Here is a 13,420-nt window from a genome sequence, read left to right on the forward strand (position 1 = left end):
TCCGAACAGTCTTCAAAGGCAGCCCCATGTAAAGCACATTACAGTAGTCTAAACGGGATGTAACTAAGGCATGCATCACCATAGTCAAATCAGGCATTTCCAGGAACGGGCGCAGCTGGTGTACTAGTCTTAACTGGGCAAAGGCACTCCTGGCCACTGCCGAGACCTGGGTCTCCAAGTTCAGAGCTGAGTCCAGGAGCACACCCAAACTGCGAACCTGTGTCTTCAGGGGGAGTGTAACCCCATCCACCACAGGCTGAATCCCTATTCCCTGATGTGTCCTTCAACTGACCAGGAGCACCTCTGTCTTGTCTGGATTTAGTTTCAATTTGTTCGCCCTCATCCAGTCCATCACTGATGCCAGGCACTGGTTCAGGACCAGGACAGCTTCCTTGGCTTTAGGTGGAAAGGAGAAGTAGAGTTGGGTGTCATCCGCATACTGATGGCACCGAACCCCAAACCCCCGGACAACCTCTCCCAGTGGTTTCATATAGATGTTACATAACATGGGGGACAAAACTGAACCCTGAGGGACCCCATAGGTCAACGGCCAAGGAGTCAAACAGGAGTCCCCCAGCACCACCTTCTGAGTTCGTCCCTCCAGAAAGGAATGGAGCCATCGTAACACGGTGCCCCCAAGTCCCATCCCAGCAAGGCGGTCCAGAAGAATACCATGGTCGATGGTATCGAAAACCGCTGAGAGGTCCAGTAAAACTAACAGGGACACACTCCCCCTGTCCAGCTCTCTGCGAAGGTCATCCACCAAGGCGACCAAAGCTGTCTCTGTCCCGTAACCAGGCCTGAAACCAGACTGAAATGGATCCAGATAATCCATTTCATCCAAGAATCTCTGGAGCTGGGCGGCCACCACACACTCTATTACCTTGCCCAAAAAGACTGGCCAATAATTTCCCATTAAGGAGGGATCCAGGGAGGGCTTTTTCAACAAAGGCCGTACAACTGCCTCTTTTAGGCATGATGGAATTCTGCCTTGTTGTAAAGAGGCATTAACCACTCCCCTCACCCACTCAGCCAGTCCCCCTCTGGCACTTTTGATGAGCCAGGAAGGGCAAGGATCCAGCAGACATGTGGCTCTCGCCTCTCCAAGGATCTTGTCCACATCCTCGTGCTGTACAAATTGAAAGGAATCCATTATTATTGGACAAGCAGGAGCCAAAGTTACATCCCCTGAGACTGTATCAATTTTAGCATCCAAGTCGGAGCGGATCTGAGCGACTTTATCTGCAAAGTGCTGTGCAAATTCTTGACAGCGGGTTGTTGAGTGGTCTATATTACCCTCCTGGGGCCAGAGTTTAAAAGACCCTTGACCACTCGAAACAGCTCCGCTAGATGGCTCCCAGCAGATGCAATGGTGGCAGAAAAGAAAAGTTTTTTCTTAGCCCGCACTGCCACAGAGTAGGCCTTCAGATAGGCTCTAGCCTGTGTTCGGTCAGACTCGCACCGAGTCTTCCACCAACGTCGCTCAAGTCCCCGTCTTATTCGTTTCATCGCCGCCAGCTCCACTCCGTAAGAGGGAATGCTCAGGAGCGATCGTGTCCACCGCCCTGGTCATTTCCCCATTCCAGAGGTTAACCAGGGCTTCGACAGAATCACCTGCCGCGGTCACAGGAAAATCTCCAAGAGTCATCAGAAAACCATCCGGATCCATCAGCCTCCTGGGGCGGACCATCCTAATCAGTCCCCCACCCCTGCAGAGGTTCTGAGTCCCAGTGAGTCTAAACCCAACCAGGTAAACAGTATTCAGAGGTGGTTTTACCATTGCCTTCCTCTGAGGCTGAGAGGCAGTGACTGGCCCAAGGTCACCAGGGAGCTTCATGGCTGTGTGGGGATTTGAACCCTGGTCTCTCAGGTCGTAGTCCAACACCTTAACTATTACACAGCATTCCTACACATGTATAAACACTGGGTTGTATCCAGTGCTAATCCTATTCACAGTAAACCCCTTGAAGTGAATGGACATGACCAAGGCTGCAATCCAATACTCACTTACCTGGGAGTATGTCCCATTGAACCCATGTATTGGATTGCAGCCTAACTGAGGTTCTTTAATTTCAAGCCACTGTTTCCCAGCATATGTAAGCACATGATTAATACACCTGCAGGAACATGTCACATTACAACTTTTATGCAGGATCTGCATTGTTCCCTGCAATGAAGCTAACTTTGTGTAAGAATTTGGTGGTGCGAGACAATGAACGTTTCTTCATGGGATGAATTAAGGGTATTTTTTTGCTTTTGGTTTCTGCTAAGATCACAGTGATCACCAGTGAAGAACAGTGCCTGCAAGACACTTTATCTCCCCAAAGTTAGTGACTTTTTTGTTAATTTATTTGAAAGGAAGGAAGAAGGGGAAAAAATCTGTGCTTTGCAACATGTTTTCTAGTGTAGACGTCCTAGGAATTATATGTATTTGTTTCAGCCCAAACAGAGGTGTTACTGCTGTTCAGTGTACCCAAAAGGTAAAATAAAACTGACTGATCATTCTCTGTCCAGCCAAGGCTATAGGACTTTCAGTTCCATCAAAGAACATAATACTTAGAGGAGAACAGAATGTGTCATGCAGGCACTGGAGTGCGGAACAAGGGGACTGTGCTAATGGATACAGATTTTTTGTTTTATGGATACTCTACCATGCTCACCCTTCCCCACAAATAGCTGCCCTTATGAAAAACCTATATTTTCTGTCTGCTGGTGTACTAGAACTACACATGGCTCAAACGATCTTCCCATTGTGCACAAGGCGTGCATGAATGCACACAGGTGTACTCCCAGACTGTGCTGTACCAAAACGTGTCCCCTAGTTTCTCAAAAGTGTTTGTTACCTGCAAAAGAGGCTTCAATTTTTCCCTTCCCTTTTGCATGGTTCTAGAATGTCTTTATACTTTTGCCAGCTGCAGGGTTGAACTTAATTTATCATTGCAAAGCAGTTCTTTCTTTTAAATGTTTAGGAGTATATTTTATTGATTTTCAAAACAAGAAATACAGGAACAATATGGATAAAATGAAATAACAAAGGATATAGGTAGGTAACCCCTCCTCCCTTTTCTGAGTAGAGGACTGCACTGTTAATCAGTAGATAAAATATTCCGTGGACCATGCTGTTCTGTGGACAATGCTGTCGGGCAATTGTCACCCCAGTTTTATTGATCTGTTCCAAGTAGTGTATTCAGTAGGTGTTTCTTGCATATTGGCATATTTGATTTTTTTTAAAGATTTTTCCCCACCACACTGTAGAGTTTTGGGCTTGAAGAATTGCCTAAGGCAGAGGTGAGGAACTCAGGCATGGGGGCCAAATGTGGCCCTCTCTGTTCTTCTGCTGACTTCCAGGCTACTTCCCCATTAGTATCTAATTGTTGTTCTAACACATTATACAAAAAAAATTGCCCTCTCCCCTGGGAAGGTGCCCCCATATTTGGCCTTTATTTGTCCATTTGGCCTTAAGGGACTTGGAAACTAATGCAGACTTAATACCCTGAAGCTAATGGAGGTTAAGGCACAATATAATGGTCAATGCAGGATGAGCAGATATTGCCCTCCTGGATGTTAGGGTGGAGGATGTGGCTCACTTTCCCGTAGAATGTCCTTTATATTCAGCAGACTCAAAAATGTCATGTCTTGCCCCCTTCATTGTTGGTTTCAGAGAAAATACCTTTTAAACAGATTTCTATGTGACTCACTGGGTTGCTGAATATGTTAAATTAGCACTAGAAAGGAGGAAAGTTGCTATTCTCTCTGGTGATAATCTATGTTCTGAGAGCCATTTTAATTGATCTACTGATTTAAATAATTAATTTGTGTGCTATTTTAGTATGTTTATAGAACTTATATCTTTTTAAAAATCTCTGTTATTAATCTGTCTTTTATGTATATGTTGGTTTTTCTGTATATGGAAAAAGCTGGTCGACTATTGCACGATAAACTGAACTGAACCTCCCCTTGGGACTCCTCTGAGGCTGTGCCCTTTCTTCAGGCACCACACCTTTGCAGGCCCTGCTCTGCACTCTCCTGGAATCCTTTTGCCTGTCTGGAATATCCCTTTGCACTCTGATTATGCCTCTTGCTTGCTTGGAGGGAGGACTGAGAGATGTATGGAGGTGGAGGCACAGAAACTCTTTCTTTTACATGGCTGGAATATAGCTGATTGCACAAAGGTAACAGTCACATCTGTGGCTCCACCCACTCTTGCCTCTGGCCACACCAACCACTGCCCCCCCCCCTGGTTGCCCATTAAGGAATGTGACACTCAGGGTGAAAACGTTTCCCCAACCCTGGTCTTAGGGGAGGGAGAAAATTTGACACTGCTCTGGAGTTCTGGGAAATGCTCTCTCCCTCCTTCCACCCACAAACAATTCTAAACATTTAGATTATTTTACTGGAAAAATGAAGCTGCAGCTAGGACATGATGAGACATGGGCTGGTCATGGCAGGCTCTCTGTCCTGCATTGGGACTTTATTAAAGTAAAACCCTATTAAAGAATCTATATCTGTTTCCTGTGGTTCTGCCATTAGGCAGAGTGTGGCAGTTGCCTCAGAAGACAGATGCTGGATGGGGTGGAGAAGGCAGCAGTGGCAGACTTTTGGCTGTTCCTCCTGAGCCCCCCCAGATGTTCCCCTCTTTTGGAGGGCCAGGCAGCCTGCCCTGCACCCCTTAGGCTAGCCTGCTGGCCCCAGGTATGGTAAAAGACACTGGTCACATCCACAGCCTACATTTAAATCATTATAATGCCACTGTAACAGTCATGGAGACTCCTGGGAACTGTAGTTTGTTAAGGGTGCTGAGAATGGTAGCCCTGTGAAGTCAGAACCCTTAACAAACTACAGTTCCCAGGATTCCCCATGACTGTTAGTGGTATAATAGTCCTTTAAATATATGCTATGGATGTGACCATTGTCCCATTGCCAGGGTTGAAGTGAGACTGATCTGCCTGTCCTTTGCCTCAGATAGCAAACTGTCTTGAGATGGCTCTGGATCCAGCTACATGTGTGCACAGATTCCAGGGCTGGGTCAGATTGGGCCTGGTCAGATTGCTGGCAATAGCACCAGGGGCAGTTTTGGGGCAGGAGTAGCTGTGTATTTGGCTGGTGGTGCTACTTCCATAATGCCTGCACTTAACGTTATGCTGGACTTGGTACTCACTGGGAGCCAGATTCAAAATCTAAGAACGGGTGAGGAACCTGTGGCCCTCCTGACAGTAGTAGTCAGTGGTGTGGCATGGGTGGGGCCACCTTGGTCTCCTGGCTTCCTAAGACAGTGAGTCACTGCCACTTACTGAGAGGGGAAGAGGTGAGGCGTGGGGGGCTCGGTGCATGGTGGCAGAGCCAATCTGCCGTTCCTGCCCCTGCCCACCACGCTGCACTCCCTGTGACTCACTCCTCCCCCTCTCGGTAAGCAGCAGCACCCTGTGGTGTTTGGAAGCCAAGAGAGTAAAGCAGCCTTACCCCGCTCCTCCCTGCTGTCCGTTACTGCCTCTAGATGTTTCTGGACTGCAACTCCCATCTCCCTGATCATTGGCTATGCTGGCTGAGGCTGATGGGTGTCAGGCTGCTTTCACACAGCACTTCATTCCATTATTCTGACAATTTCTTATGTGGTAATTTGCTCATTATAGTTGATCTTTCACATGACGTACAAGCTAGCTCTGGAATTCTAGTGCAAGTGTAGCACTAATTTTTGTGATAAATAATACCAGAAAGAATCTGTTCGAAAGCTTGGGAACCCAGAAAATTGTGGGAGTTTTTTGCTAGCTGTAACCACTCACATGACAGGCATCCCAGCATGTAGTGAGTTCCCACCCTTTAGACATGTGGGTTTTTTTGGGGGGGGGTTGCCTGACAAAAAAGTTACCAGTATTCCAGAGTAGTCGCAGGTACCAGCAGCATTTCCCACACCCCTGTGTCTATACTTACAACTAAAACAAATATGTCAAAGGGAGAGGGGTTGCATGGTGATGGGATGAGATCTTAGACCTCCTACACAGTGGGAGACTACAGTGTGCATGTGTATAATGGGTAAAGGACAAAAACAAGACATTCATTGTAGCCATGTGAAAGATGGATGCGCAAAATGCCAGTATATCGGCTGAAAAACCTACTGTTCCTTTATGCAACAGGTACTGCAGTGTGAAAGGAATTTTAGAAATTGGGACAGAAGAGCTGCCATTTTAATCTGTAAAACTAATACAATAAGCCCCATGTCTGAAAGCAGCTTCAGAGTCTGACAACATGTGGAGGACCAAAAGTTCCCCATCACTGCTTAAAAACATACAACAAGCCCTGCTAGATCAGACCAAGTGACCATCTAGTCCAACTTCCTGTTTCCCCCAGTGGTCAACTAGATGCCTCTGCGGAAAGCCCACAAGCAGCAACCCTTACTTGTCAATACTACTACTTTTCATTCATTGGCAATCATACGTGGCCGAGTAAGATTGTCTTCCAAGATAAGGTCTTTAAAGGTAGGTCCGTAAGTGACTGTGGAGGCCAATTCTGGATCCACACAGCCTCCCACAGTGAGGACATAGGTTTCCAGATGGAAGATGGTCACGCTGAGGATTTGCTTGACGTGCCTTCTGCTTAGCTCATTTGTCCCGTTCGCCCTGTATTCATGCTTCTTCGAAGTCCATAGCACCTTTGATAATGGCCAACTTCCATTTGGGACGTTCATGGGCCAAGACTCACCAGTTCTTGAAGCTCACGTTACATTTTTTTAGATTCGTTTTAAGAACATCTTTAAACCTCTTTTGCTATCCACCAGTATTCCATTTTCCATCCTTGTTGGGAGTAAAGTAGCTGCTTTGGAAGACAGTGATCAGGCATTCAAACAACATCACTGGTCCAGCGAAGTTGATGTTGAAGGATCATTGTTTCAACACTGGTAGTCTTTGCTTCTTCCAATACACTAACATTAGTCCGCCTATCTTCCCAAGTAATTTGCAGAATTTTCCGGAGGCAGCGTTGGTGGAATCTTTTAAGAAGTTGGGAGTGGCGTTTATAAATGGTCCATGTTTCACAGGCATACAGTAAGGTCGGTAGTACAATGGCTTTGTAAACAAGCATTTTGGTCTCCCTGTGAATATCCTGGTCCTCGAACACTCTACGGTTCATTCAGGAGAATGTGGCACTCGCAGAGCTCAGACGATGTTGAATTTCAGCATCGATGTCAGCTTTTACAGAGAGATGGCTGCCAAGATAAGAAAAGTTATCAACATTCTCCAGCGTCACCCCATTAAGCTGGATTGATGGTGCTACAGAGGGATTGGTTCGCACTTGCTGATGAAGCACTTTGGTTTTTTTGATGTTAAGCGAGAGGCCAAGCTTTTCCTATGCTTCTGCAAAGACATTTAGGATAGTTTGAAGATCTTTCTCTGAATGTGTGGAGACTACATTATCATCGGCATATTGAAGTTCTGTGACAGAAGTTGTAATTACCTTACATTTTGCTTTCGGCCTACTGAGATTAAAAAGCTTTCCATCTCTTCGATATGTGGTTTCCACTACAGTGGGAAGTTTCCCCTCAACAAGGTCTAGAATCATGGTGATGAAAATAGCAAATAAGGTCAGAGCAATGTCACATCCCTGACGCCTGATCCCACTTTGAATGGATCACTTTGAGAGCCATTGTTATCCAAAATTGTTGCCGTCATGTTGTCATGGAGGAGTCACAAGATATTCACAAATTTATCAGGGCATCCAATTTTCAGAAGGATGGTCCAGACAGCAGTTCGATTTACAGTATCAAAGGCCTTCGTCAAATCAATAAACACCATATACAGAGGTCGGTTTTGCTCCCTGCATTTTTCTTGAAGCTGTCGTGCAGTGAAGATCGTGTCCACTGTCCCCCTGGAAGGGCGGAAACCATTTTGGGATTCAGGGAGGATGTCTTTTGAGATAGATAGGAAGCAATTTGCAAGGATCCTTGCAAGGATTTTACCTGCGGTAGCAAGAAGACAGATGCCTCCGTAGTTCCCACAATCTGTTCTATCACTCTTCTTGAAAAGAGTGATAATTATGGCAACCCTAAAGTCTTTCGGGATCTCCTCCCTCATCCAGATTTTTTCGATGAGCTTATGAAGTTGTTGTGTAAGTTGAGGCCCACCTTCTTTAAAGACTTCAGCAGGAATCCCATCAGGTCCACTAGCTCTGTTATTCTTCATTTGATCAATGGCTTTACTGACTTCATCCAAATTAGGGGATACTGCAAGCTCATCTCTAATTTGTTGTTTTGGGATTTGCGAGAAGACATCACCAGCCACAATAGAGTTACGATTAAGGAGATTGTGGTAATGCTCTTTCCAACGCAGTGCAATAGACTCTTTGTCCTTTAGAAGTTTGGTACCATCTATTGAACGTAAGGGATTTGTACCATAATTTGTTGGTCCGTAGATGGCCTTTGTGGCATTAAAAAAGCCCCATGCACTGTGAGCATCTGCAAAATGCTGGATTTCTTGAGCTTTCTTTATCCACCAGGCCTTCTTAAGTTCTCTAGTTCCTGTTTGGACCTCAGCCTTTGCACTGGCATATATTTTTTTCTTAGCAGCACAGTTAATGTCTTTCTGCCATATCTGGAAAGCTTTCCTCTTCTTGTCGATGATATGTTCAATCTCGCTATCATTCTCATCAAACCAGTCCTGGTGTTTCTTAGTTTGGTGTCCAATAGTTTGTTCACATGCTGCAATAATGGAAGTCTTCAGTTTAATCCAGTGTTCCTCAACTACTACTACTGCTGCTACTACTACTTTTATTGGATTTCTTTATCTTTGGTGTCTTATATTGAAAGATATGTTGCCCCTAAAATTGGAGGTTCCATGTAGTCTCTATGATCAATAGCTGTCAATAGACCAGTTTTCCAACCATGTATCTTATCTTCTAATATCCAGTCCTTGGACTGCACAAATGGAAAAGTTATTTGAGAAAAGGGGCTAGCTGAGAAAGGAAGAGTGCCACAAATATGAAACTTACCTAAAGCCTTTCTGGTTCAGACCAAAGGTCCATCAAGCTTCCATTCAGCCTGCAAGGCCAGTTTGGTAAGGGTAGGTGGGTGTGGCCTGGCCAAAATGGCCTTGCAAGCCAAGTGGGCAGGCCTGGTGGGCCAAATAAGGCCTGTGGGCTGCAGGTTCCCCACCTCTGCCTTATATAATATCAGATATCAAAATGCATAGAATGAGCAAGATATTATGACTGGCCGATATTGTGTGATAGATCTTTACTTGTTCCGTTTCAGACTAATAGCTCAACAGTATCTTATGCAGCACTATTTAGTCAACAAAGAAAGTAGGTGATTATATGCACTCATACAAGTTCTCTCTAGTGCACTTTTTTCATGTTAGGCAAGGTTTCTTATATCCCATCCAGGCCCAGCGGCTGAATATAGTCTCCAGGCCTCTCCATCCAGCCCTCAAGACTGTCCCCAGGCCACATCCTTCACTGGCCCTGCTTCGGGCCTTCTGTGAGTGCTTATGCCAGTCTGGAATATGTCCTTGAAGTGTGATAATGCCTCTTGCTTCCCTGGATGGAAAGATGTGTGTGTGTGTGTGTGTGTTTGTACACCTCTGCCTTTTGTGTGGCTGGAATGCAGCCCACTGGACAGAGGGAAGAGTCACATCCGTTTGCCTCTGCCCACTTTCACCTCTGGTCTCACCTACTTTTTGCTTCTGGCCCCTCCACAATTGGAATGTGGCCCCTGGAAGGTTGCCCATGAGGAGAGGTGGCCCTTGTGCTGAAAAAGGATCCCCCACCCCCAAGTTAAATGGTTTCTCTCTTTCATTGCTGCTCCTCAGCGACTGGTATTCAGAACCTAGAGGTTATCTGCAGTCAATATGATGAGTAACGATCGATAGACTTTCACTCCAAGATTACATTTTTTGCCCTGTCTTGCTCTTCCTTGAAGGACCTCAGGTCAGTGTCCATGCTCCACCCCGCCCCTTATCCTTCCTAAAAATGTTCAAGACTGTGTAATAATTGAATCTGGGAGCCTGTCTCAGCTAATTGATTTTGTGGAAATCTGCCTGTCTTCTTTCTTCTTTTGATGCTAATTTGAAGAAAACTTTAATGAAGGAGGAGGATGTATGCTTGTCCATAGCAGAAAAATGTAATGTGATCTGAGATCCCATTAGCAATAACCCAAGAGTCAGTGGTAATGGATGGAGATAAAAAACAGACCTTCCAAGGAAGCTTAGCAGATGTATCAGTTGGAACAATGCTATGTGAAAGTTTATGTTGCACAATATCCACATGGTGTGGCTGCAGGAAACACTGGTGTTTGTCCAGAGTGCTGCTGCAGTTTAATTTTGGTAGGAGCAGCATTCTCCTACCACAGAATTCATGAAGGGGGTGGTTTTGCTTTCTCCTACTGAGTCAGATCATTGGTTCATTGTGTTGGGCTTAAATGAGATAGAAACAGTCTAGTAGTTCTGTCTCTTAGCAGAGTATCTTAGAAAAGCAGAATGAGAATTAACCAACCCACCTTCCCCTGATACAGACTAGCTGAATAAAAGCAACAGAGACAGTCTTGTTTGGTAAAAGTACTAAAATGTTTACTCATATATTCAGGAAACATAGGCTCTAGCTTGGACAGAAAATATAGAAGTAGGTAGCAGATTTTAGTCCATGATTGGGAAGTTCTGGGAGAGAACGCCTCTGAAGGCTCCTATCTCTTGTGTCTTAATTGAGATTATGCATATCAGGGAACAACAACTCTTAATAAAGAAGAGGAAGAGAAGGAGGAAATAACACGTGATTTACAGGAAGTCACATCACAGTAAACAAGCATAGAAGGGCTCCTTCACATAGAGACTTACTGTGAGATTGGTGCTACTTGCATCCCCTTTTAATTTGCATGGTTCACATGACGTTGCAGGCAATACAGCAGGCAATCAGCAGCCATCACAGTTTCCCTGTATCAAACCAATCCAATTCTAATCCAAAAAAGGAAGGAAAAAACGTCTCCACCTTGTATCTCTAGGGCTTGCAGATGCTTTGTTTAGGTGGGTGTGTCAGTTGTTCCCCTCTCCATGCCTCCTCCCTCCTCCTCCCTTTGTTCATGTCGTTTCCTGCTGGCTCCCATTCTGCAAGCGTGCTGCAAATGGTGCTTTATTTTTCTTTCCCCCCTAACTTGTGCAAAAAAGCATGACATTGTTCAAACAAATATTTGTATTTCAGCTGGATTGTGAAAATACAAATAATTGCACTTCAGTTTGTTTTTTTATGAAACTTACTCTGGAACAAACCAAGGTAATCAGAGGAAGTGAAATTTTGACCTTAAGAGGGCATGGTCATTAGGAAGCTGTGTGATTGATCCTTTCCTTTCAGTGTGAATGGAAAACAGTGGATTGGAAGGCAGGAATGTGAACCTTGAAAATCTGTTGCAATGGCAAAAGCTGCATCTTTTATCTGAAGTACAGCTCCAGTGTGAACCAGCCTGACAGTAGTAGTCAGTGGTGTGGCATGGGTGGGGCCACCTTGGTCTCCTGGCTTCCTAAGACTGTGAGTCACTGCCACTTACTGAGATACCAACCAGCCTGAAGTGTCCCAGTAGATACCAGTAAGATACCAACATGTGCACAATTATTTATTATTTATTATTATTTACTAAATTTATAAATCGCTTCCTATGAAGTGTCTCGAAGTGATTTCACAATATAATTTAAATCATACATAAAATAATTTTAATGTATAAAAACAATTAAAACAATTACATATATAAAATTGAAATTACATATGTAAAAATAATTGCATATATAAAACAATTTCAAATAAATTTAGATAGTGACTGGGATAAAAATCTCCACTTGGAAAGCTTGTCAAAAAAGGAAAGTCTCCAACAGGCACCGAAAAGATAATAGGTGCCTGTCTGATGTGTTATGGGAGAGAGGAAAGGTCCCACCACACTAAAGGCCCCGATTGCTATATTGTGCAGAACAGACCTCTTGATCAGATGGTATCTGCAGGGAGGCCGTCTCCTGTAGAATCCAGTGATGTATATAAGGTGTGAGATAATTTTTTAGGTATCCTGTTCCCAAGCTGTGTAGGGCTTTGTGTACCATATCAGCACCTTGAACTTAGCCTGGTAGCCAGTGCAATTCTTTCAGCAGTGGCATAAAATGGTGGTGATATTCCATGCCAGTGAGCAGCTGAGTTTAGAAATGCATCCATTACAATAAAATTCATATTTAAAGATGTATTTTGTGATCAAATGCATGTGATCAAATGCATTTATATCTGTAATTTTAATTTTTTTTGCAGATTAATGTGGAAATTTGACAAAATGGACTATTATTATTATTATTATTATTATTATTATTATCATGCCCTTCCTCCCAGTAGGAGCCCAGGGCAACTTGTAAATAAACATGTGCAAATCTGACACAGACTGGAAATAGACTGATCCATCCCCCGCACCTTGGGGCAGGTGGAAGGAAAGGCAGAGGCTGATGTGGTTTCAGGCGCAGTGGTTAAGGTGTTGGACTACAACCTGGGAGACCAGGGTTCGAATCCCCACACAGCCATGAAACTCACTGGGTGACCTTGGGCCAGTCACTGCCTCTCAGCCTCATGAAAATCCTATTCATAGGGTCGTCATAAGTCGGAATCGACTTGAAGGCAGTACATTTATATTGTTAAAGCTCCTGGCAGAGCATTGGTAGGAAGATCACATGCGGCATCACATCCCTGCCGGGGACACTGGCAGTCCAAGTTTCTAGTCCATGGCATGAAAAGACATATCCAAGAGCTCTCTAAAACCTGGAACTGGCACTAATGGGGAGGAAATAGGAGAAGACGGGGAGAACAGCACCAATAGAAAAGCCTCCTTTTATTTACCCAATCAATCACTGTGCTCTGCAGGTGAGGTCCTCTTGCAGACATCATCTTATCACCAGGGCTGTGCTGCACAATATAAGAATTGGGTCCTTAGTGTTGTGGCCAGTGGAGACTGGTGAATCCTATGTCAGTGTAGCTATGAATCCGTTCCGCATTTTCGTCTGGACTTTCAAGGAGCTGTCTAAGTTCAGGCTAAAACTCAGAGCAGATTCACAGCCCCACTGACATCAGAGCCACCAGTCACCACTGTTTGTGGCACCTACCCTTTGGACTTGACTCCCTTTAAATATTAGACAGGCACTTTCTCTGTTGTCTTTTCAGCACGTCTTTCAGATCTTCTTCCAACAAGCCTTTTAAGGAGAAATCTTTCCCAGTCAGAATTGGGACCGGAACTGCTTTTAGATGTTTTTGTTGTTTTATCCTTTGTGTTTCCCATTCTTGGCTCCTCTTGGGAGGAAGGGTGGGATAAAGGTTTAATAATCAATAAGCCCCCAAAGGAAAGAAGATCCTCTCCTTTCCTTAAAAAAGGGCAGTGACCCCATGAATTTGAGGAGAGGAGGCTGCTCTTTTTCTCGCATAAGGAGAG

The 13,420-nt window shown here is 44.6% G+C and overlaps 1 protein-coding gene across 4 annotated transcripts in view; it reads left to right on the plus strand.

Moving 5' to 3' along the window:
* Positions 1–13,420, plus strand: part of CIB2 (calcium and integrin binding family member 2) — a 43,585-nt gene that overhangs the window by 8,349 nt on the left and 21,816 nt on the right. The window contains exon 1 of one of the 4 annotated variants that reach the window (XM_061595160.1): positions 4,093–4,172. The exons of the other annotated variants lie outside the window; for them this stretch is intronic. The gene's annotated coding sequence lies outside the window, so the exon portion shown is untranslated. Of the gene's footprint in view, positions 1–4,092; positions 4,173–13,420 lie in introns of those variants that run through there. 4 annotated transcript variants of the gene reach the window in all.

Source organism: Rhineura floridana, chromosome 14 (assembly GCF_030035675.1).
Source record: "Rhineura floridana isolate rRhiFlo1 chromosome 14, rRhiFlo1.hap2, whole genome shotgun sequence".
Taxonomy (NCBI): domain Eukaryota; kingdom Metazoa; phylum Chordata; class Lepidosauria; order Squamata; family Rhineuridae; genus Rhineura; species Rhineura floridana.